The 24,030-nt window shown below is 36.0% G+C and overlaps 1 protein-coding gene across 15 annotated transcripts in view; it reads right to left on the bottom strand.

The window, feature by feature from the left end:
* Nucleotides 1-24,030, bottom strand: part of PEAK1 (pseudopodium enriched atypical kinase 1) — a 369,695-nt gene that overhangs the window by 102,066 nt on the left and 243,599 nt on the right. For 2 of the 15 annotated variants that reach the window (XM_042988341.1, XM_042988342.1), the window contains one exon: nt 22,985-23,127. The exons of the other annotated variants lie outside the window; for them this stretch is intronic. The gene's annotated coding sequence lies outside the window, so the exon portion shown is untranslated. The remainder of the gene's footprint in view (nt 1-22,984; nt 23,128-24,030) is intronic. 15 annotated transcript variants of the gene reach the window in all.

Genomic DNA, 24,030 nt, shown 5'->3' on the forward strand with positions numbered 1-24,030 from the left:
AAATCTGTATAGAAACACAATGGACCTCAAATAGCCAAAGTAATCTTGAGAAAGAACAAGATCACTACAAAGCTGTAGTCATCAAAACAGTACAGTATTGGCACAAAAATAGACATACTGATCAATGGAACAGAATAGAGAGCCAAGAAATAAACCCCTGCTTATATGGTCAATTAATATATAACAAAGGGGGCAAAAAATATACAATGGGGAAGAGACAGTCTCTTCAATAGACAATGTTGGGAAAACTGGACAGTTAAATGCAAAAGAATAAAACTGGGCCACTTTCCTATACTATACACAACAATAAACTCAAAACAGATTAAAGGCCCAAATGTAAGATATGAAGCCATAAAACTAGCAGAAAACATAGGCAGTAGTTTCTTTGACATTGGCCTTTAACAACATTTTTCTCAATAAGAAGCAGAATGATGTGAATCACAAATGATTCTACTGGAAGATCTTTTAAGCATGAATAATCACCTGTCACCTGTTAATGTTAAAGTTTCTATTGGATGTGTTATTTTTTCAGTTTATCTTTTATCTTCTGACCGTCTAACCAGTAGGTCTGAAATGAGTAGATTCTAAAATGAAGAAACAGAGGGGCACCTGGGTGGCTCAGTCAGTTGAGTGTCCTACTCTTGATTTTGGCTCAGGTTATGATCCCAGGGTCGTGGGACTGAGCCTCACATCGGGGTCCATGAAGCCTACTTAAGATTCTCTTTCTTTCTCCCTCTTTCCTGCTTGTGCTCTCTCTCAATAATATAACATAGCATAACATAACATAACATAACATAACATAACAAAATAAAATAGAAAAAAGAAAAATATTTTAAATAATAATAAAATAAATAAAATGAAGAAACAAAAACCGTCCAGATTCTGAATGTGGTTTTCAAATTGTAAAAAGTGAAGCTACTATGCCATATTCACAGTCAGATAAAAGTTGACTTTTAGAGTAGGGCTTCTTTAACTTTAATGTGCTTACAACATACCTGGGTATCTTGTAAAAATACTGACTCACTTTGTCTGACAACACACACCATTCTTTGAGTAGTATATTTTAGAATATATACAAAAGATGGGGATGATAAAAATATGGGAAATAGGATATGAACATATTTCTATTGTTACCTGGATACTACATAGCTAAAGTACAATACCATGAAGTTTTTATTCTTGTACTTTATAGCATCACTATGGAATTAAAATCAAGAGTATAACCCACAAGAGCAAACACTATTTTGAAGGAAGTTGGAAAACTGATACCACCCATCTTTAAGACTAACTATAGGGGTGCCTGGGTGGCTCAGTCGGTTGAACTTCCAACTTCAGCTCAGGTCATGATCTCACAGTTTGTAGTTTCAAGCCCTGCATCGGGCTCTGGCCTGACAGCTCAGAGCCTAGAGCCTGCTTTGGATTCTGTGTCTCCTCTCTCTCTCTCTGCCCCTCCCCTGCTCTCTGTCTCTCTTAAAAAATAAACACTTAAAAAATGTTTTAAAAAAAGACTATAAAGCTATAATAATTAAGACAGCATGGTACTGGTGAAAAAAACAAAAAAAAAGACAAATCAGTGGAACAGAACAGAAAGCCCAACAATAGATCCATACAAATATAGTCAACTGATCTTTGACAAAGAAACAGAGGCAATCCAATGAAGAAAGGTAGTCTTTGCCACAAATGAACTAAAACAACCAGAAGTATATATATATATATATATATATATATATATATATATATATATATATATGTGTGTGTGTGTGTGTGTGTGTGTGTGTATGTGAGTGTGTGTGTGTGTGTGTGTGTATCTATCTATAGAAGATGTCTATCTGCTATAGAAGATGTCTATCTGCTTTGGATTCTGTGTCTCCCTCTCTGTCCCTCCCCTCCATACTCCCTCTCTGTCCCTCGTGCTCTGCCTCTCTCTCTCAAAAATAAATAAGCATTAAAAAAATTAAAATTAAAAACTTCTGCTCTCCAAAAGGCAGTGTCAAGTGAATGAGAAGACAAGCCAGAGAGTGGAAGAAAAGATAAATCTGAAAAAGAACTGTTATCCAAAAATGCAAAGACCTCTTAAAACACAGTAAAAAAATGAACAACACAATTAAAAACTGGGCAAAAGATCTGCAGAGATAACTCACCCAAGAAGATATACAGATAGCAAATGAGCATATGAAAAGATGTTCAACATCAGATGATGAGCAATCTTGCCCTTGGTATCTGCCCAAAAGAGTTAAAAATTTATGTCTACACAAAACCTGCACACAAATGTTTATAGCAGCTTTATTCATAATTACTAAAACTTGGAATCAATCAAGCTGTCCTTCAATAGGTGAATGAATAAACCGCAGTATATCCATAAAATGGAATACAATTCAGGGGCACCTGGCTGGCTTAGTCAGAAGAGTGTGCAACTCTTGATCTCAGGGTTGCAAGTTCAAGTCCCACATTGGGTGTAGAGATTATTTAAAAACAAAATCTCAAAAAAAAAAAAAAAAAAAAGAAAAAAGAAATACTAGTCAGTGATAAAAATAAGTGAGTTATCAGGCTATGAAAATATGGAAGAACCATAAATGCACATTACAACGGGAAAGAAACCAACTAAAAAGGCTATATATTACATGATTCCAAATATATGACATTCTGGGTAGGGCAAAACTATAGAGAGTAAAAAGATTAGTGGTTTCCAAGGGTTTAGGGGGTGGGAGGTATAACCATGTGGAGCACAGGGAATTTTAGGGCAGTGGAACTATTCTGTATGTCAGTATGATGGTGTCTCCATGTTGTTATACATTCATTAAAATCCATAGACTGTATAACATAAAGAATGAGCCCTAACACAGAGAGTGGGTTTGGTCTGTCAGTTTAGTGGCTATAATGAATGTACCACATTTGTGTGGGATGCTAATGGTAGGGGAGGCTGTGTATGTGTGTGGACAGTGGATGTATGGGAAATGTCCATACTTTCCATTCAATTTTGCTGTGAACCTAAAACTGCTTTAAAAAAGAAAGTCTAGGGGTACCTGGGCTGCTCAGTTGGTTAAGTATCCGACTCTTGATTTCAGCTCAGGTCACGATCTCATGGTTTGTGGGTCTGAGCCCTACACTGGGTTCTGCACTGACAGTGCAGAGCCTGCCTGAGATTCTCTCTCTCATGCTCTGTCTGCCCTTCCCCTGTCTCTCTCTCAAAATAAATAAATAAATAAAACATGAAAAAAAATTAAAAAATTAAAAAAGTCTATTACTTAAAAATAAAATCAAGAGCCTACATATTTCTAATGCTTAAAGAAACTTAATTAATAGTTAACTATAAGCATGTAAAGTTTCCACAGTTAAATTAATATAATAGTAAAATAATTTGAATTTATATAAGAGGTCACATTAATTTTTTAAATTAATTTTTAATGTTTATTTATTTATTTTTGAGAGAGAGAGGTAGGGACAGTGAGACAGATTCGCAAGCAGGTTCCACCATCAGTGCAGAGCCCAATGCGGGGCTCGAACTCACGAACTGTGAGATCATGACCTAAGCCCAAATTAAGAGTCAGACATTCAACTGACTGAGCCACCCAGACGCCCCTAATTTAAAAATTTAAAAAGGAATTTTCTTTTCCAAAAGGGTACTGTCTGATTGACTGACTAGGCCGAGGGGAGTTCTTACTTTAACGACAGGGATCCACAACAGGGAGCCCAGGGGTCGTGCTGTGCATGCTAGAGGACAAGGTACAGGGACAACAGTGGGTTTCTAACAAAGATCACTATGTTTTCCATTTCCAGTTATGTTTTGAAGTTTCCTTTCAGGACTCTCAGAGTGCTCCTCCTCAGCTTCAGACTCAGTGCAGGCCTGGGTCCAGGTCAAGCTGAAGCTAGATTTGTACTATTCTGAAGTAAGGCTGTGAGTGCAGCTCTTCCCCTTGACACTTGTAAACAGAGTTGGTGAGCAAGCAAGCTCTGCCATTCATCTGCCTACCAACTGCAGTCTATTGTTTTTTATCCTTATAGCTCCTGTTTACTAGGCTAATACTACTACTATGTAAATCATCTCTCTAATTCATATAATCACCTTGAGGGGCAACAATTATTATTTTAATAAATAAGGATGTGGGAATTGAAAAGATCTTGCCCAGTACCATAGAGCTTTGAAGTAGTAAAGCTGGGAATCCAGTCTTGACTTACTTCAAAGTCCCACTCAATTCTACTTCTATACACCTTGATAACCACCACACGCCCCTCTCTGTTGTGGCTGGAACACTTCTCTAGTTTCTGACCTCAGCACATCCCATTCCACTCTGTACTTGGCTACTCCCTTGGTTAGAACCACCAGTAGCTCTGGAAGAATGACATCCCCAGTCCCAGTATTGTATCCATGGGACTTACACTGGCCAGGCTAGTAGCTTCCTCTCAGGGTGAAGTCATTATTAACTATTGTGTTTATCCTTCCTTCCACTCTTTTCAGTTTAACTGTTTACATTAACTAGAAGATCTATAAATTTTAGACAATGTAATATAGAGGTAAAAAACTGTCCTTCCTGGCCAAGGAGAAAAGCTAGAAAAATGACTCAAAAATCAAACAGCTGTTTAGAATAAAACAACAAAATGATGGATTATGGAAGAGTTAAAGTCTAATATGTGAAATATGTGGAAATATCTGGTTTTGGTAAGATAGAAACATTTAATGTGGGAGCTAGCCTACTGATGAAAAACTACAAGAGACAAGTTATGTGTCCTTTGCCACACCACCTCCTTTATTACTTCATATAGCAACTACAAAGCATAGGTTCTATAAAGGGCTCCTTTTAAGTGTTATTCATTTTTGAAGGACTGTCTCCTCTCCATTGCTACTATTTTAGAAAAAAAGTAAAGAGTTAAGTATCTACAGACTAGGAAGTAAATTTACAGTACAGATTCAACTACTTATTCACTAGTATAATAGAAAGACAGGAAATACGTGTTGAAAAAAGTGCCATAAATAGAAAATAAATTGAAACTGGATTTTTTTTTAAAAAGTCTATTCTAAGATCACCCTTTTATCTCTCTCTTTTAAATGTAAAATATACTCTCAACCATTCCATATACTCTCAACCACTAAGTCTAAACACTAGTAAAGGGAGATTTTCAAGGTACCCAATTACAAAGTCAAAACTCTGCATCCATTATATCCTTAGCTTATTTCTTTATCCTTCCAGAAGTGTTTTTTTTTAACCAGAAATTATCAAACAAGCTAGCAGATGGCCAGAGCATTGAATCAAGTCTAATTTGGGTTGAATTCAAGTTTGATTATCTAGAGACATGAAAGCAATTTACCCATATTAGCATCAAATGGCTAATACTGATAAAAATGTTATGGAAGTATGATCCAGTAGAAAGCTTTCTGGACTGGGAATTAAAAGAGCCCCTCACCTCCACCCCAGCAACTAGTTATAAAACTCTGGCAAAGTCATAGATTCCTTCCACCTCAGGATCTTTGTCTGCCCAATGGGATGACAACAACTAGTCCTCCTTTCTAGGAGATGCTGAGCAGCTAAAATGGAATCTGTAAAAAAGATTCTCCTTTAACTGGGTGTGAAGGTGGAATAATGACCCCACAAAGACATCCACATCCAAATCCCCAGAACCTGTGAAAATATTACCTTATATAGCAAAAGGGGCTTTGCAGATATGATTAAGTTAGCATCTTAAGAAGAGATTATCCAGGATTATCTGGGTAGGCTCAAGGGTCCTTAAAAGTGAAGGGGGGAGGTATGAGGGTCAGAATGTAAGTGATGTGATAGGAGAAAGACCAGACCAGCCATTATTGACTTTGAACATGGAAATGGGCCATTAGGCAAGGACTGTGGGCAGCCTTTAGAAGCTGGAGAAAGCAAGCAAAAGAATTCTCCTTTAGTGCCTTCAGAAGGAATGCAGCCCTGCCAAAACCTTGATTCTAGCCCACGGAGACAAATTTCAGATTCCTGACCTCTAGAAGTATAAGATACTAAATCTGTGCTGTTTTAGACAATGAAATCTGTTGTAGTTTCTTACAAGAGCAAGAGGAAACTAATACACTGGGTTCAATATCAGCTTTGACACTTACCCTGGCTATGTGTCATAAGCCACTTATTTATTTCTGAACTTTAGTTTCCTTACCCGTAAAATGGGCATTAAAATTAGCAATTACAGGTTGTTATAGATATCAAATAGGGTAAGTGTTGAGTGCTACTGAGTAAGTGATTAAAAAAAAAAGATAGCTTTTTTTTTTACCACCTATGCACACGAGAGCAATATAATGCAATTATTTTTATAAAACCTATAGGCAACTCATAGTTTTCATATACACAAAAAAGTGCATTAAGCTTCCAGCTAACACTAAATTTATTGGCAATATATTGATGTAGAAGTCATTGATTTGTTCTCATAGCCTGTAAGGTTGAAGTTCTTTTGGATCTCAAAGTTCCCAAAGGGAAGAAGCAATATAGGTACAATCTGTTTTAAGCTCAGTTTATATATCCAATGTAAAGTCTATACTCTGCATTGACTTCATCCTTAGGTTATTTCTTTATCCTTCAGGAAAAGGTGATTTTTATACCAGAAAACTTTTTCAGTGTTCAAAATTTAAACACAGGAAAAGTTAAGGTAAGGAAAACAGATCACTATAGTCCCACCTCTTTATTTTATTACTAAAAGAAAGAGAAATTCATGAGGAAGTTAAATGATTTGGCTCATTATCAATATTCAGCCAGTTCATGTCAGAGATGGATTACTTCCTGGGTTTTCCACCTCCAAATCTGTCCTATTTGTTAGAGTAGGGATTAGCAATATGGCCCATGAGTCAAATCTAGTCAGCCACCTGTTTTTTTTTTTGTAAATAAAGTTTTATTGGACACAGGCAGACCCATCATTTGCATATTGTCTACTGCTGCTTTCCTGCTACAAAGGCTCAGCTGAGTAGTTGCAACAGACTGGTCCACAAAGCCTAACATATTTATGATCTGGCCCATATACAGAAAATTTGCTGACCACAGTGTTACAGTGCACTACTTCTTAAGGATGAAAATTTATCTTATAAAATGTTTCAAAAAAACAGAGTTTTTAAATTATCTTTCAGCAAAGTTTTAAGAATGCTACACAAATAGAGGAATACTATGGCTTAAAGTACCATACAACATTAAATACGGATGAAATTCTGTGCAGTGCATGTTCTAAGGCTCCACTAAGACATCGCAGGGGTGAGTTCAATTTTAGCTAAATGATGTTGATTTAGTAACAGCAAAATTACTCAGCTCAGCATACAAATGCCAACCAAAATAATATAATGACTTATATTGCCACGATCATTATTCATTACGAACTACAACAAACATGTTCGATCATAATTTATATTAAAATTGGTCATTATTAAAAATAACGTAAAGCACTATGTTTCCTTCATAAAGCATTTATTCATTAACACTGGGAACCTCATCCTGGCGAGATTATACACCTTTCACAAGACTCATACTTTCTATGATCAAGTATGGGGAGAGGCACTAATAATTATTGGGTGTGAAGAATTGGCAGGAACTAAAATATATAACCACTGAATCTTAAAAATAAACATGAAGAAAGAATTCTCTTCCATTTCTGTGGCTGCAGAAGTAGACTTAGGGAAAGTGAGCATCCCTTCAAGGTTACACCATAAGGGATGTTAGGTAGCTGAGTTGGGAGGCCAGGCTTCTCTGTCTCTAAATTCTTTTTGTTACTTTTCCTACTTTTAATGACATGTTCCAATTCAATGATATTTTTTGTATATTTCACATAGAACTATGTGTCTCAGCTGACTACCTGTTGAAGAATGTTGGATTCAAATCTCCTTTTGAGAAAATAAAAAATTGGCCTGCTTTCAGGTCCTTTCCTTGAGGAAGTAGAGTAGCCCTAAGTTTGGACAAAAAGATATATCAGGCTCCTAAATTTTTCAATAAATGTCAATTTTGCCATTTATACAATTCTGTCACCTAAAGTATATGGATCTTCCCTGGACTCAACAATATAGAACACAGGCATATCCAAGATTCATGAGAGAATTTGATAAAAAATTGATTATATCCAGTTTATTCTAAAAGTCTGCTTGCTGCTACTTGGCAGAAGCCAAACAAGGGGCGTTTTAGTTATCTGTTCTCTTCAGTAAACTCTAAACTTGTGTGCAGATCATCAAACAAACCAGGGCAATATTATCCCAAAAGTCCTATGAAAAGGTCATCAATGAATTCAAGTTTAATGTTATGCATCTGACTTTTTATAGAAAGTAATAAGAAACATCTAATCAAAGAACATTTCTAGCTCTCTTACAAAGCCTCAGACTGAGTTATTTGAGTTGTTTAGTATACCCAGTGTTCCTTCATATATCTCCTAGAGTTTAGTGCTAGCAAAAATAATTCTTTTCATTTATCAGCAATGAGAAACTTTTTAAAGGAACACGTAAGTTTGGAATCTGGAGCAGAGGGAGGGAAGGAAATCCATTTATTGTTAAAAGGAAATTGTGAGAGATCTCAATTCCCTCTGTTGAATGTTATTTCCATAAAATAGTACATTTGCAGTCAGAAAAAACCTGAAATCCAATTAACTGGAATCCTTCATTATATGGAATGATGTTCTATCCATTATATTCGAGAGAAAGAAATAAATAAATAACAAGATACGTAAAAATTAGACTTTGGAGGATCCAAGCAAAATTAGAAATAATCCCTGCCTAAAAGAAATTAGCCTAGAAGGGGAGTTGAAATATACAAATAAAGTGGCAAAACAGAAAACAGCATCCCAAGATTTACAGATAACGAGTTCAAGAATTGAAATATTGCTTCCAACAGAAAGAATAAAGGAAATTTTTATACATAGGTGGCATAAACCTGGGTTTAAAGGATGAAGAGAATTTATTTTTCTTCCTTTTCAAAGGCATTATGTACAAAAATAAAATCCACCAATTTTAAATGTACAGTATAATTTTTCTCAATTGCATACAATTGTGTGACCACTGTAACAATGAAGATACAGACCAATTCCACTCAAAAAAGTTCCCTGTCCCCTTTGCACTTGATCCTTTCCCCCCAGTTTCTGGTCCCCAAAACTTGCTTTCAGTCACTATAGCCATTCCTTTTCTAGAATTTCACAGAAATGGATTATATAGTACATGCTACAGTTGACCCTTGAGTGACATCAGGGTTAGGGTAGCTGACCCCCAAGTACTCAAAATTCTGCATATAACTTTTCACTTCCTGAAACTTAACTAATAGCCTACTGTTGACCAGAAGTCTTACGAATAATATAACACGCATTTTGTATGTTATATGTATTATATCCTGTATTTTTAGAAATAACCTTGAGAAAAGAAAATATTAAGAAAACCATAAGGAAAATATATTTACAGTACTGTACTTACAGAAAAAAAATTTGCACGTAAGTGGACCTGTGCAGTTCAAGGGTCAACTGTATTTATGTTTGACTTCTCTCATACAGAAGTACAGAAGATACAGAAGTTGTTCTGTATCCATGGAATGGATAGAAGGCAATTTGTTTATTCACTCACCAGTTTTTGTCTATTATCAATAATGTTCAAATAACATTTGAACACATATTTGGGCATATGTTTCCATTTTGCTTGGGTTAATACCTTAAAGTGGAATTGCTAGGTCAAATTGTGAATGTACGTTTAACTTTATATGGTACTGTCATATTGTTATGCAAAATGGTTATACCACTTTGCATTCTCATTAGCAATGTGAGAATTTAAGTTGTTCTACAACCTCGTCAACACTTAGCATTGTTGATCTTTTGGCTAAATGTACATTTGTCAGACAAGAAGTGATGCTGAGAATCTCTTCACATACTTAATAACCATTCACGTATCTACTGTGAAGTGTCTGTTCCAATCATTTGTCCATTTTAAAATTGAGTTGTCTTCTTGAGTTGTAAATGTTCTTTATGTACTCTGGATATAAGCCCTTTATCAAATAAATATTTTACAAAAAATTTTCTTGTAGTCTTTGGTTTGCCTTTTTGCTTTAAGCATCTTACAAAACCAAGTTTCTAATTCTGATAAAGTACATTTTATCAGTATTTTCCTTTTGTTTCTGCTTTTGACATTCTTTTAAAGAAACCTTTGCCTAACCCATGTTACACAGACTTTTCTCCTATGGTTTTCTTTAGAAGTTAATTAAGTAGCTTTAACTTTTACATTTAGATTAAGATTCATTTTAAATCCCGTAAGTATGGTTTGAGGTTAAGGTTCATTTTAACCCATACAAATCTGCACTTGCTTTGGCACTATTTCTTGAAAAGACTATCTCTTCTCCATTGAGTTATCTTGGCAATTTTGTTAAAAAAAATTAATTTATCTATGTATATGGATCTATTTCTGGACTCTCTATTCTGTTCCAATGATCTACGTCTATCATTTTGTCAGTATCATACTGTCTTGATTACTATCACATTATAGTAAATCTTGAAATCAAGTAGTTTAACTCTTCCAACTTCATTCTTTATCAAAATTATTTTATTAGCAGTGCTTGTGTGGGTCAGCAGGTTAAGTGTTCAACTCTTGATCTCAGGTCAGGTCGTGATCTCAGGGTCATGAGTTCAAGCACCGTGTCAAAAGAAAAAAAAAACCTGTAAAAAATTGTTTTAGCTATTTTAGATCCTTTACCTATCCCTATAAACTTTAATTTTTTTAATGTTTATTTATTTTTGAGAGAGAGAGAGACAGAGATGCACGACAGCGGGGGATGGGCAGAGAGTGAGGGAGACACAGAATCTGAAGAAGGCTCCAGGCTTCGTCCAAAGTGTCAGCACAGAGCATGATGTAGGGCTCGTATCCACGAACCTTGAGATCACGAACTGAGCCCAAGTCGGACACTTAACCAACTAAGCCACCCAGGCGCCAAAACTGAGTGATTCCATGAAACGAAATAATATCCATATCATAGGAGTTCCAGAAGAAGAAGAGGGAGAGAAAAAGGCAGAAGGTTTATTTGAACAAATTACAGTGGAGAACTTCCCTAATCTGGGGAAGGAAACAGACACCCAAACCTATGAGGCACAGAGAACTCCCTCCAAAATCAACAAAAACAGGTCAACACCATGACATATCATAGTGAAACTGACAAAATACAAAGATAAAGAGAGAATTCTGAAAGAGCTAAGGACAAACAGGCCTTAACCTACAAGAGTAGACACGTAAGGGTAGTAGCAGACCTATCCACTGAATCTTGGCAAGCAAGAAGGGAATGGCAGGAAATACTCAATGTGCTGAATGGGGGAATATATGCAGCCAAGAGTCTTTTATCCAGCAAAGCTGTCATTCAGAATAGAAGGAGAGATAAAAACTTTCCCAGACAAATAAAAACTACAGGAGTTTATGACTACTAAATCAGCCCTGCAAGAGATCTTAAGGGGGACTCTGAGTGGGAAGCAGGAAAGACTACAAAGGACCAGAGACATCACCACAAATGTGAAATCTACCAATAACAAAATGGCACTAAATTCATATCTTTCAATAATCACTCTGAATGTAAATGGACTAAATGCCTGGATCAAAAAACAAAGGGTATCAGAATGAATAAAAAAATAAGATCCATCTATATGCTGCCTATAAGACACTCATTTTGTACCTGAGGACACCTGCAGATTGAAAATGAGGGGATGGAGAACCATCTATCATGCTACTGGATGGCAAAAGAAAGCCAGAGTAGACATACTTGTATCAGACAAACTAGATTTTAAAATAGACTGTAACAAAATATGAAGAAGGGCATTATATCATAATTAAGGGGTCTATCCATCAAGAAGAACTAACAATTATAAACACTTATGCCCCCAATGTAAACACCCAAATATATAAATCAATTAACCACAAACATAAGCAAACTTATTAACAATAATACTGTAACTGTAGTGACTTTAATACTTCATTTACAGCAACGGACAGATCATTCAGGCAGAAAACCAATAAGGAAACAACAGCTCTGAATAACACACTAGACCAGATGGACTTAATAGATATATTCAGAACTTTTTATCCTAAAGTAGAAGAATACACATTCTTCTTGAGTGCACATGGAACATTTTTAAAAAAGATCACATACTGGGTCACAAAGCAGCCCTCAACAAGTACAAAAAGACTGAGATCATACCATGAATATTTTCAGATCACAACTCTATGAAACTTGTAGTTAACCACAAGAAAAAATTTGGAAAGTACCCAAATACTTGGAGTTTAAAGAACATCCCACTGAAGAATGAATGGGTTACCCAGGAAATTAAAGAAGAAATTAAACATACATGGAAGCAAATGAAAATGAAAACACAACAGTACAAACCCTGTGGGAGGCAGCAAAGGCAGTCCTAAGAGGAAAATACATTGCATTTCAGGCCTATCTCAAGAAGCAAGAAAGATCCCAAAGACACAACCTAACCTTACACCTAAAGGAGCTAGAAAACAGCAGCAAATAAAGCCCAAAGCCAGCAGAAGGGAAATAATAAAGATTATAGTAGAAATAAATGATACAAAATCCAAAAAGAACAGAACAGATCAATGAATCTAGGAGCTGGTTTTTTGAAAGAATACACAAAATTAATAAACTCCTAGCCAGACTTTTCAAAAAGAAAAAAGAGGACCCATCGATAAAATCATGAATGATAGAGGAGAAATCACAACCAACACCACAGAAATATAAACAATTATTAGAGAATACTATGAAAAATTATATGCCAACAAACTAGACAATGTGGAAGAAATGGACAAATTCCTAGATACTTACACACTACCAAAACTCAAATGGGAAGAAAGAGAAAATTTGAACAGATCCATAACCAGTGAAGAAATTGCATCAGTTATCAAAAATCTCCAACAAATAAGAATCCTGGGCCAGATGGCTTCCCAGGGGAACTCTACCAGACATATAAAGCAGAGTTAATAACTATTCTTCTCAAACTGCTCCAAAAAATAGAAATGGAAGGAAAGCTTCCAAACTCATTGTATGAAGTCATCATTACCTTGATTCCAAAACCAAACACAGACCTCACTAAAATGGAGATACAGGCCAATATCCCCAATGAACAAGGATGCAAAAATTCTCAACAGGATACTTGCAAATCGAATTCAACAGTACATTAAAAGAATTATTCACCATGATCAAGTGGGATTCACTCCTGGGCTGCAGGGCTGGTTCAATATTCACAGATCAATTAACATGATACACCACATTAATAGAAGAAAGGATAAGAACCGTATGATCCTCTCAATAGATGCAGAAAAAACATTTGACAAAATACAGCATCCTTTCTTAATACAAACCCTCAAGAGAGTCAGGATACAAGGAACATACCTTAACATCATAAAAGCCATATATGAAAGGCCCACAGCTAATATCATCCTCAATGGGGAAAAACTGAGAGCTTTCCCCCTAAGGTCAGAAATACAAAAGGGATGTCTACTTGCACCGCTATTGTTCAACATAGTGTGGAAAATCCTAGCCTCAGCAATCAGACATCAAAACAAAATAAAAGGCATCCAAATTGGCAAAGAAGTCAAACTTTCACTCTTCACAGATGACATGATACTCTACATGGAAAACCCAAAAGAGACTCAACCAAAAAAATTGTTAGGGCTAATACAAGAATTCAGCAAAGTTGCAAGATATAAAATCAATGTACAGAAATTGGCTCCATTTATATACACCAATAATGAAGCAACAGAAAGAGATATCAAGGAATCGATCCCACTTACAACTGCACCACAACCCACAAAATACCTAGGAATAAACCTAAACAAAGAGGTAAAATATCTGTATGCTGAAAATTATAGAAAGCTTATGAAAGAAATTGGAGACACAAAGAAATGGAAAACATTCCATGCTCATGGACTGGAAGAACAAATATTGTTAAAATGTCAATAGTACCCAAAACAATCTACACATTCAATGCAATCCCTATCAGAATAACACCAACATTCTTCACAGAGCTAGAACAAACAATCCTAAAATTTGTATGGAACTGCAAAAGACCCTGAATAGCCAAAGTAATGTTGAAAAAGAAAACCAAAGCTGGAGGCATCACAATCCCAGACCTTAACCTGTATTACAAGCTGTAATCATCAGGACAGTATGGTATTGGCACAAAAACAGACACAAAGATCAATGGAATAGAATAGAGAATCCAGAAATGGACTCACAAATATGTGGCCAACTAATCTTTGACAAAGCAGGAAAGAATATACAATGGAAAAAAGTCTCTTTGGCAAACGGTGCTGGGAAAACTGTACAGAGACACAGAAGAATGAACTCAGACCACTTTCTCACACCATACAGAAAAAAAAAAATACAAAAAACATTTAAAATGGATGAAAGGCCCAAATGTGAGACAGGAAACCATCAAAATCCTACAGGAGAAAACAGGAAGCAACCTCTTTGACTTCAGCTGCAGCAACTTCTTAGTTGACATGTCTCTGGAGGCAAGGCAAAGAAAAGCAACAATGAACTATCAGGACCTCATCAAAACAAAAAACTTTGGCACAGCAAAGGAAACAATCAACAAAACTAAAAGCTGTGAAGATATGTGCAAATGATGTGTCAGATAAAGGGTTAGTATCCAAAATCTATAAAGAACTCACCAAAGTTGACACCCGGAAAACAAATAATCCAGAGAAGAAATGGGCAGAAGACACAAATAGACAATTTTCCAAAGAACACATCCAGATGGTTAACAGACACATGAAAAGTTGCTCAACATCACTCATCAGGGAAATACAAATGAAAACCACAATGAGATATCAGCTCACACCTGTAAGAATGGCTAAAATTAACAACTAAAGCAACAACAGATGTTGGCGAGGATGTGGAGAAAGGGGAACCCTCTTGTACTGTTCTTGGCAATGCAAACTGGTGCAGCCACACTGGAAAACAGTGTGGAGGTTCCTCAAAAACTTAAAAATAGAACTACCCAGCAATTCCACTACTATGAATTTATTCATACGATACCAAAATGCTGATTCGAAGGGGCACATGCACCCCAATGTTGATAGCAGTGCTATCAACAATAGCCAAATAATAGAAAGACCCCAAATGTCCATCAATTGATGAATGGATAAAGATGATGTGGTAAACATATAGAATGGAACACTACTCAGTGATGAAAAAGAACAAAATCTTGCCATCTGCAACAACATGGATGGAACTGGAGGGTATTGTGCTAAGTAAAATAAGAGAAAAGACAGATATCATATAATTTCACTCATATGTGGAATTTGAGAAACTTAACAGATGAACACAGGGGGAGGGAAGGAAAATAAGGTAAAAACAGAGAGGGAGGCAAACCATAAGAGGCTCTTAATACAGAGAACAAAATGAGGGTTGATGGGGGGGCGCGGTTAAATGGGAGATGGGCAGAAAGGAGGGTACTTTTCAGGATGAGTACTGGGTGTCATATGTAAGAGATGAATCTCTGGGTTGTACTCCTGAAGCCAAGACTATACTGTATGCTAACTAACTTGAGAATGAAAAACAAAAAAACAAAAAACCACAAAGTTTTAAAAAAGAAAAATGTTTGTAAAATAAAACTAAGTTTAAAAAGAAGAATAAAAAGCACATATAGAATAATCCCAGTTTTGCTAAAAACAATGCACATAAACCTAATTTAAAAAATTGAGACATAAATAAACGTTAAATGAAATGTATATTACAAATTTTCTACTATAAGCATATTTCATTCAACATTACTTTCATAATAAAATTATATTTAGTTACTAAAAACAAATAGCCACATATGCCCTGTACCCAGACACAATGTACTACTGTACATATCCTAGCCCTGATGGTACACATAAACCTTCTGCTCTGTCACTGCAGTTCTCAATGAGTCTCACAAAGATCATTCTGAATATCTATCACATGGTCAGTTACCTGAGAGTGAATACATTAAACTGTTATGAGTCTGGGGGCCCCAAATGACTGCCCTCTATTGCAAACCAATACTAAATGAAGACTACGTGTGTCCTAGGCAAGATTTGTTCTCTAGAGGTGAGAGGCTAGTGCATTAACCAGGTTTTATATTAAATGTCTTCATCATTTGTGAGCAGCCAGATGGTTGGTAATGTGTGTAGATATTTTGAAACATAGGCTGGCTGATTTCAATTAGCTTTGAAGTGAGACAAATGATATTGAGGATCTATATTGCTAAGCCCAGGGGTACTAACAGAATATTTTCTTACAGATGAATACCCCATCAGCCAGTGCTCCTGCTTATATAATACAGCTAATAGGTTATCCTGGAACACATCTGCTATTGCAAAGAATCTCTGTTATGAAGCACCTAACTGGGCAAACATTTTATGCCCACGATTGGGAAACCAGCTAATGTGAGTGAGGAAAAGGAATTAAAAAAAAAAATCAAGAAACAAAAAACAATATAGCCTATATGTTTATGTTTCAGAATGCACTAAGTTTTGTGAGGGATTTTGGCAGCAAATAAAAATACTCCTATGCTAAACTAGTCATTTGGGGCCAAATCAAAGACTCTGCCTGAAAACATTAGTAACTGAACAAGTGTTGGCTTTTTTCAGGCTTAGCAGGCAATGCCAATTTTATGTCATGTTCCTCAAGGTACCAGCTGTGTTGTTCCTGATGATTCTTCTCTATACTGAGAGAAAGGACACAGAAGAGTCCTTGAAAATGCTACTATTTGGGCATGTCTTGACCTCAACAATTCAAGTAAATCGGGATAAATGAAATTAATTCCCGTATTCAAAATAAAGTTGAGAATCTAAAATTTAATTTCTTTTCTGAATCACAGGGATTCTAACAGATACTCAGGGAAGTGACTTGATTCCAAGTCTACCAAAGAAATCAAATGATTCTCTAAAAAACATAAAGTCAAACAGAAACATAAAAAATTTAAAAACATAATTTAACTTTTAATATTCTTTCATAGAAAACAATCCACACATTTTTCCTTCTGGTTAGCTGCACTGCTTCTAAAATACATGATGTTAAGAAAATTAAATAGTTTTAGGGTGCCTGAGTGGCTCAGTTGGTTGAGCAATCAACTCTTGATTTCGGCTCGGGTCATGATCTCACAGTGAGTTTGAGTCTCTCATGGGCTCTGCATTGACAGCATGGAGCCTGCTTGAGATCTCTCCCTCTTTCTCCCTCTTTCTCCCCTCCCCTGCTCATACTCTGTCTCCCTCAAAATAAATAAATAAAATTTTAAAAAATTAAATAGTTTTAATGTTTGTTTCATTCCATTCAGTGACTAGAATGCTTACTATTTAACTAAATGCCTACTACCTTGTAGATACTATACAAGTGCCTCATATACATTATTGCTAATCACTATCCCAACGACCTTATATGGGTATTTTAATTTTAAGAATAATGAGTTGAGAGTCAAATAAATTCAGTAACCTGACCAAGGTCATATAGTTCAGGTCCTACTCTAAAACCCATGCTCCTTCCACATTTACCAGAGTTAAGTGGGAAGCTCTGTTAGTCCACTGTTCTCAGTGATTGAATGTTCTTGCACACACAAGCAGTGAAAGACGCATCTGGGACACACCACTATAGCTCTGAGACAAACCATGAAGTTTCCACTACTAAGGGGGATATCTTCTGGATGCAATTTTGTCGCTGAATAAATAAGCATTATGAAATAGTGTGAACTCACAAAATAAAGGGCAAACAGCTAATCTTACAGGCAAAAAGGCAAACAAAGAGTAAGGAGACAGGAGCTACAGCTAATAAGAACCATTACTTAGACTCTTCCTACTCAAAGTGTGGTCCACTAACCAGCAGCATTGGGATCATCTGTGAGCTTGTTAGAAGTGCAATCTCAGTCCCCGCTTCACCTACTGAATCAGAATCTGTTTTTAAAAGATCAGTATGTTCATAAAAGCTTGAGAAGCAATTATTTTAATTGTAATTAAGCTAGTGTTGACTAAATGATGGCCAAAACTAGTTTAAAGAGGCAGAAATTAGCTTATAGCCAACAATGCCTCCAGAAATAAGAGATATTTATATGCATTTCCATCATTTGATTAATTCTGTAAATTATGAACAATGGCTTTTGCTTCACTTGTTAAGCGCAATTTTATAGCAAATTTTAAAGTCATTATTCCATTCTTTTAATCCTACCTGGTAAGAAGTTTAGCTTCATCTCAACACCTTTCCCCCATCTCATTCTTAGCTAACATCCAAGTCTAAATAGAAAAGCAAGAGCACATGTCTAGTCAGAGTTGTACCTTAGAGTAAAATTTAAGCAGGGCCAAAGTGCCAAGATAGGATCTGCTGGGATGAAATGCATTTATAAGCAAGAGTTGTCCTCACCCAAATTCAAGGCCTTCTTTATGATTTAACTACAGTAGCACGCAATCTGGACATTACCCAGCAAAATGCAATTTTCTGTATCAGCAGTGGTTTCTAATACTGTTGCTAAAGTTAAAGGATTTGGGACGCCTGGGTGGCTCAGTCAGTTGAAGGTCCAACTCTTGATTTCGGCTCAAGTCATGATCTTCCAGTTTGTGAGTTCAAGCCCTGCATTGGGTTTGTGCTGCCGGTGTGGAGCCTGCTTGCGATTCTCTCTCTCTGCCCCTCTCTCGCACACTCGCGCACACACGTGCGCGCGCATGCTCTCTCTCTCTCCCTCAAAAATAAACTTAAAAGGAAAAAAAGAAAGAATTTATGGATTCTTACATCAAGACAAAAGATCTTGTAAAAATTTCTTCTCTTACACGGCTAGCCACTACCTAAAGCCATTAAGACTAGCAGGAAGAATGGTAATGTGTTTGATCATAGACAGAATACTTAATTAAATCCATTAAGTAATTGATGATAAAATAAAATTATTACCACTGTCCTGCTACATAAACTAAAGCATAAAATTACTGATAAATTCCTCTCCTCACTGAACACAGTTCTGCCAGATAGTTAAAAACAACAACTAAAAATAGCTGACCAGATGATAATGAGTTAATTTTAAAGGGAAAACAATAGTCTCATTTAAGAGATTTTTAAAAACTTATTTTTTACATATATTTGTTAGGTTTGTAAAGCATTTATATGGAACAACAATAAGGACTGGCTCTGAGTCAAAATCTATCCCTCTGTACATATTTTCAGGGAATTTTCTCTCCAACCAGTTTTAGTCCTTTTCATATTTTTTGTCAAGGTTATTCTTTATCACTTATAACAATAAAAAATATCTGAGTCAAAATTCTCAAAAAGTTTCAAAAATAGGTAGTATCTTTTTTTCTACTTTAAGAAAAAGAAATTCAGACCAAAATACTGAGACACTGTCTGGTTTCCAATTCCAGACTCTTTTACTTTATAATTGTATAAATCCAACATTCTCACATCCTATAACAAAAAAGAAATGAAAAAAAGGTTGGTGTCACCTAGCTAATACCACGATGTAGGAAAGGATTAGCAATACAATTCAATGTTCAGATTATAATAAAGTTTTCTTAATTGTCCTGTTTTTACTGATGGTGTCCTCCTTCTTTGCTTCTTTTCTCCTTCAACATAATTGTTGACCTTGCTTAAGAGGACTGATTTGTCTCTTGACTTATCCAATGGTTAAAGTCTGCCTAACTTGAGTAAGCTCTAAAAAAATGCTGTTTTATAAAGGTCAATTAGTTCTAAACAAAGGCATTCAGTTCACTAAGCATCTCCTATAGAGATGCTTCCTACAGGGATAAGCCAATATTTCCTGTTGTGCTCCAGTGGGCAAGGGAAGCTGTAAGTGAATGCACACATTACCAGCTGGAGTCCCCAGAGTTTACAATTTCTGACAGCACCTACAGGAGATTTCCCCTGAGCTGATACACAAGCATTTTCTATGATTTTGCTGAATTATGCCATTTCTAGGGAGAGGGGTATTTAAAAGAATACATTCAATCTATCATGAAATCTGAATGATTTTTTTTTCCTCTACAGTGATTCCTGGTCTTGTCCATCTATTTCCACTTCCACAGTGGCACCTTTCACATTTAGATTGTTCTAGCAGTCTCCCATCTGGTGTCTCCCTCTAGGTCCTCCCACTCCGTTCATATACAGTTACTAAAATAACGTTCCTCAATTAATTTCACCATGTAACTTGCCTATTCAAAAAATTTCAGTGACTCCCTCTTTCTTAGCATAAAAAACAAACAAACAAACAAACAAACAAACAAACACCACTTTCTTAGCTTGGGTTTCAAAATCCTCCACACTTCAAATCAATTATTATCCTCATTTTGAAGACAAGAAAACTGAAGCACATTGAGATAACTTGCCTGGGGTCACACAGTTAGTAGGAGAGTTGGGATTTCGGCCCAATCTGGTTCCAAAGTTTATGTTCTAAAGCATTATACTGCATTGCCCTTATTGAGAATTTGGTGTGTGAACGTTACCTTGTAATTGCATGCATGGGCCTCTGGATATTCTCCCACCTACATTATTCTCTGAAACAGTCTACTTCTCTTCTGTGTTCACACAGAGCCTATACATCATAAGACACTTATTATGCTTCACTGACTGATGTTATACCAGAATGGTTGTTCAGGCAAACTATGATACCAAGATTCCAACTACCTAGAGTCAAAGATATCTGAATGTATAAAGTGGTTAAAATGAGGGGTGCCTGAAGGGGACAGTCAGCAGAGCACACGACTCTTGATCTCAGGTCACAACTTTGAGCCTTACATTGGGGCTACACAGGAGTTTACACTGCAGCTCTACACTGGAGTTTACTTAAAAAAATAGTGGTTAAAATGGTTTTTGTCTATTCATATCCTCATCTGCTGTAGTTTCTGCATTTTCTTGCCTAAAAACTGTTGTGGTATTAAAATTTCCCATGTTGACTCAATGTCGCTCCTCATCAGGGAAATACAAATCAAAACCACACTCAGATATCACCTCACACCAGTCAGAGTGGCCAAAATGAACAAATCAGGAGACTATAGATGCTGGAGAGGATGTGGAGAAACGGGAACCCTCTTGCACTGTTGGTGAGAATGCAAATTGGTGCAGCCACTCTGGAAAACAGTGTGGAGGTTCCTCAAAAAATTAAAAATAGACCTACCCTATGACCCAGCAGTAGCACTGCTAGGAATTTACCCAAGGGATACAGGAGTACTGATGCATAGGGGCACGTGGACCCCAATGTTTATAGCAGCACTCTCAACAATAGCCAAATTATGGAAAAAGCCTAAATGTCCATTAACTGATGAATGCATAAAGAAATTGTGGTTTATATACACAATGGAGTACTACGTGGCAATGAGAAAGAATGAAATATGGCCCTTTGTAGCAACGTGGATGGAATTGGAGGGTGTGATGCTGAGTGAAATAAGCCATACAGAGAAAGACAGATACCATATGTTTTCACTCTTATGTGGATCCTGAGAAACTTAACAGAAACCCATGGGGCAGGGGAAGAAAGAAAAAAAAAAAGAGGTTAGAGTGGGAGAGAGCCAAAGCATAAGAGACTCTCAAAAACTGAGAACAAACTGAGGGTTGAGGGGGGGTGGGAGGGAGGGGAGGGTGGGTGATGGGTATTGAGGAGGGCACCTTTTGGGATGAGCACTGGGTGTTGTATGGAAACCAATTTGACAATAAATTTCAAAAAAAAAAAATTTCCCGCGTTGAAATTTTCTGGTCCAGAAATATGCAATGGAGCAATCTCAGCACAGGCTTACCAAAAATCAAATAACTAGGCATAATGGAGGACCACTCCTGATGTTTAATACATCAGGCCTTTAATAGGCAATCATACAATCAAAGAAGTAGAACAGCTACATCAAATACAGTGTTGTGTAACCTTCAGCACTTGCAGTTTTTAAATTGAAACCACATTTAATATACTCACTGTTTTCTATATATGATGAATCTAACAAAGTAAATAAAGGAGAAAGCCCCTTCACTGAGAAGGCATTGTGAATACACATTTCAGGAGAGAAAGCAGCTAGCCATAGCCTTGTTAAATGCTAGGTAAAGTTCATGTAAATTAAATGCTCATGCTTGGCACTATGTTCTATTTGATCAATACTTAACTAAGGAAAAAAGGGGGGAATCAATACTTTATAATTCTGTCAAGTTCACAGCAACTGAAAATAAAAGGATAAATGGGTAAAGTTACAAAGACAAAAAAGACCATAACCAGGAAGAAAACTGTATTTCTCCTCTTCTTTCTCTTGTAGTTTTATGCCATTTACACTACCAATTAAATTGACTCAGAGATGTTTCAAAAGAAATCTGAAACATTATCATTTACAAATCTATAGAAATTAACCATATAAACATGATGATGGAGATACCATCTATATGTTCTTTCTTTGACAAAACCCCATTATTCTATGGTTTTCCAGGTGAAGTTCATGTTCCAAGTTCATGATATATCACTTACCTGTTCTGAAAATAAGACAACGGATAACTTTGAAACTGGATCCAGACATAATTAGCTACTCCAGAGGATGCTAGGGAAACTGAAAACCAAGATGTCACCTATTTTCTCTGCCACTATTTTCTGAATAGCACAAATGCAAACTTGGAGGAAAGTTCAAAGCCCAGAGTAAATTTGCCTAATTAAAAGACAGCTGGAGGAAGTTCTATATAAATATTCTTTTGGATACAGAAAAGAGCTATTGTGAGAAAAACCTTACTCTTCATAAGTCAAGATGAAAACTGAGGATAACTCTGTGCTACCAGAATATTAATACTAGCTATCACTTACTATATGTCAAGGATTTTTCATCTATTATCTCCTTTAAGCCCCCCAAATTCTAAGACTTACAAAATATTACCATTCTTATTATATAGGCAAGGACGCTGAAGTTCAGAGAGATTAAGTAACTTGGTCATAGACCTAAGTCTGGGTTTATACACCTAGACTGTGGCAGATCTGGACTCTGGATTCAGATCTACATAATAATGCCAAAGTCCATGTTGCCTTCTACTTCTGCTTCTACATAGTGCAGCAGTTCTCAGCCTTTAGTGCCTGTCATGATCACCTGGGATCTTTTTCAAATACAGATCCATGAGTTTCATCCCGATAGATACTACACCAGCAGGTCTCAGATGGCCCACGAACATCTTTACTTTTAAAAAGTAGTTCAGGCACTTCTGATATACATCAAAGTAGTTGTAGTCATTACTAGAAAGGGGAAAAAAAACCCAATCAAGGCAATCTAGAACTAATTTCATTGTCATTTGTAATATATATTCATCAGTAAATTTACATTTCTAATTATATATTTTGTAGGCATCCATTAAATTATCCTGTTTCTATCAGTGTGATACCCCTAAGCAAATAAGGAGGTTGGAGTAGTATAAGTGATATAGAGCCCAATTTATTATAGAAAGAACATCAACTAGGGATTAACCATTTTCCATCAATAATCTAAAAAAATGAACAGACATATAGAAGAAGAAGAGAAATATTATTCTAATGTATTAATTTAGCACATATTTTGGATGAGACAGAGAAGAGTAAAACCTTAGAAATAAATAGAAAACAATTTAAAAGAGGTCTGAGCTTAATTTTCAGAATTTTACAATTTATAGAAATGAGATTAGGTATTTTAGATACAACCCTTTCCAAAATGTTTTCTGCTGTTTTTCTGTAGAGAATAAGAAAAAAATTCCACAGTTTAATATTTTTTTTCTGGTAAGTACAGATTTCTCTCAAGAAAATAAGCTAACAGATTATTGTCATGAAAATAAGCTAATATACATCATTATTTTATCCATTCATTATTTACTGAGTATTTACAACATTCAAGGCATTTTACTATTTCTACTCTTTTACCGGTTGCATGCTAATAATACATACTTTATGCTCTTATCATTTCTCAACTAGTACTTCTAACTGGACACAAAAAATATAGGGGGGTTATTAGGCCTGTTCTGTATCTATGTGGGTTATCACGTGACCTGAGTTCACATTAATGTTATGTTAGATAATCTACTTTGGCTTGGAACTTGTCTGATGTAGGACTTTACTTATATATGTTTGCAAGAGCCCTCACAAGTTGCTTGGTCCAAACTCCTCATTGTA

Source organism: Panthera tigris, chromosome B3 (assembly GCF_018350195.1).
Source record: "Panthera tigris isolate Pti1 chromosome B3, P.tigris_Pti1_mat1.1, whole genome shotgun sequence".
In the NCBI taxonomy this organism is placed as follows: Eukaryota; Metazoa; Chordata; class Mammalia; order Carnivora; family Felidae; genus Panthera; species Panthera tigris.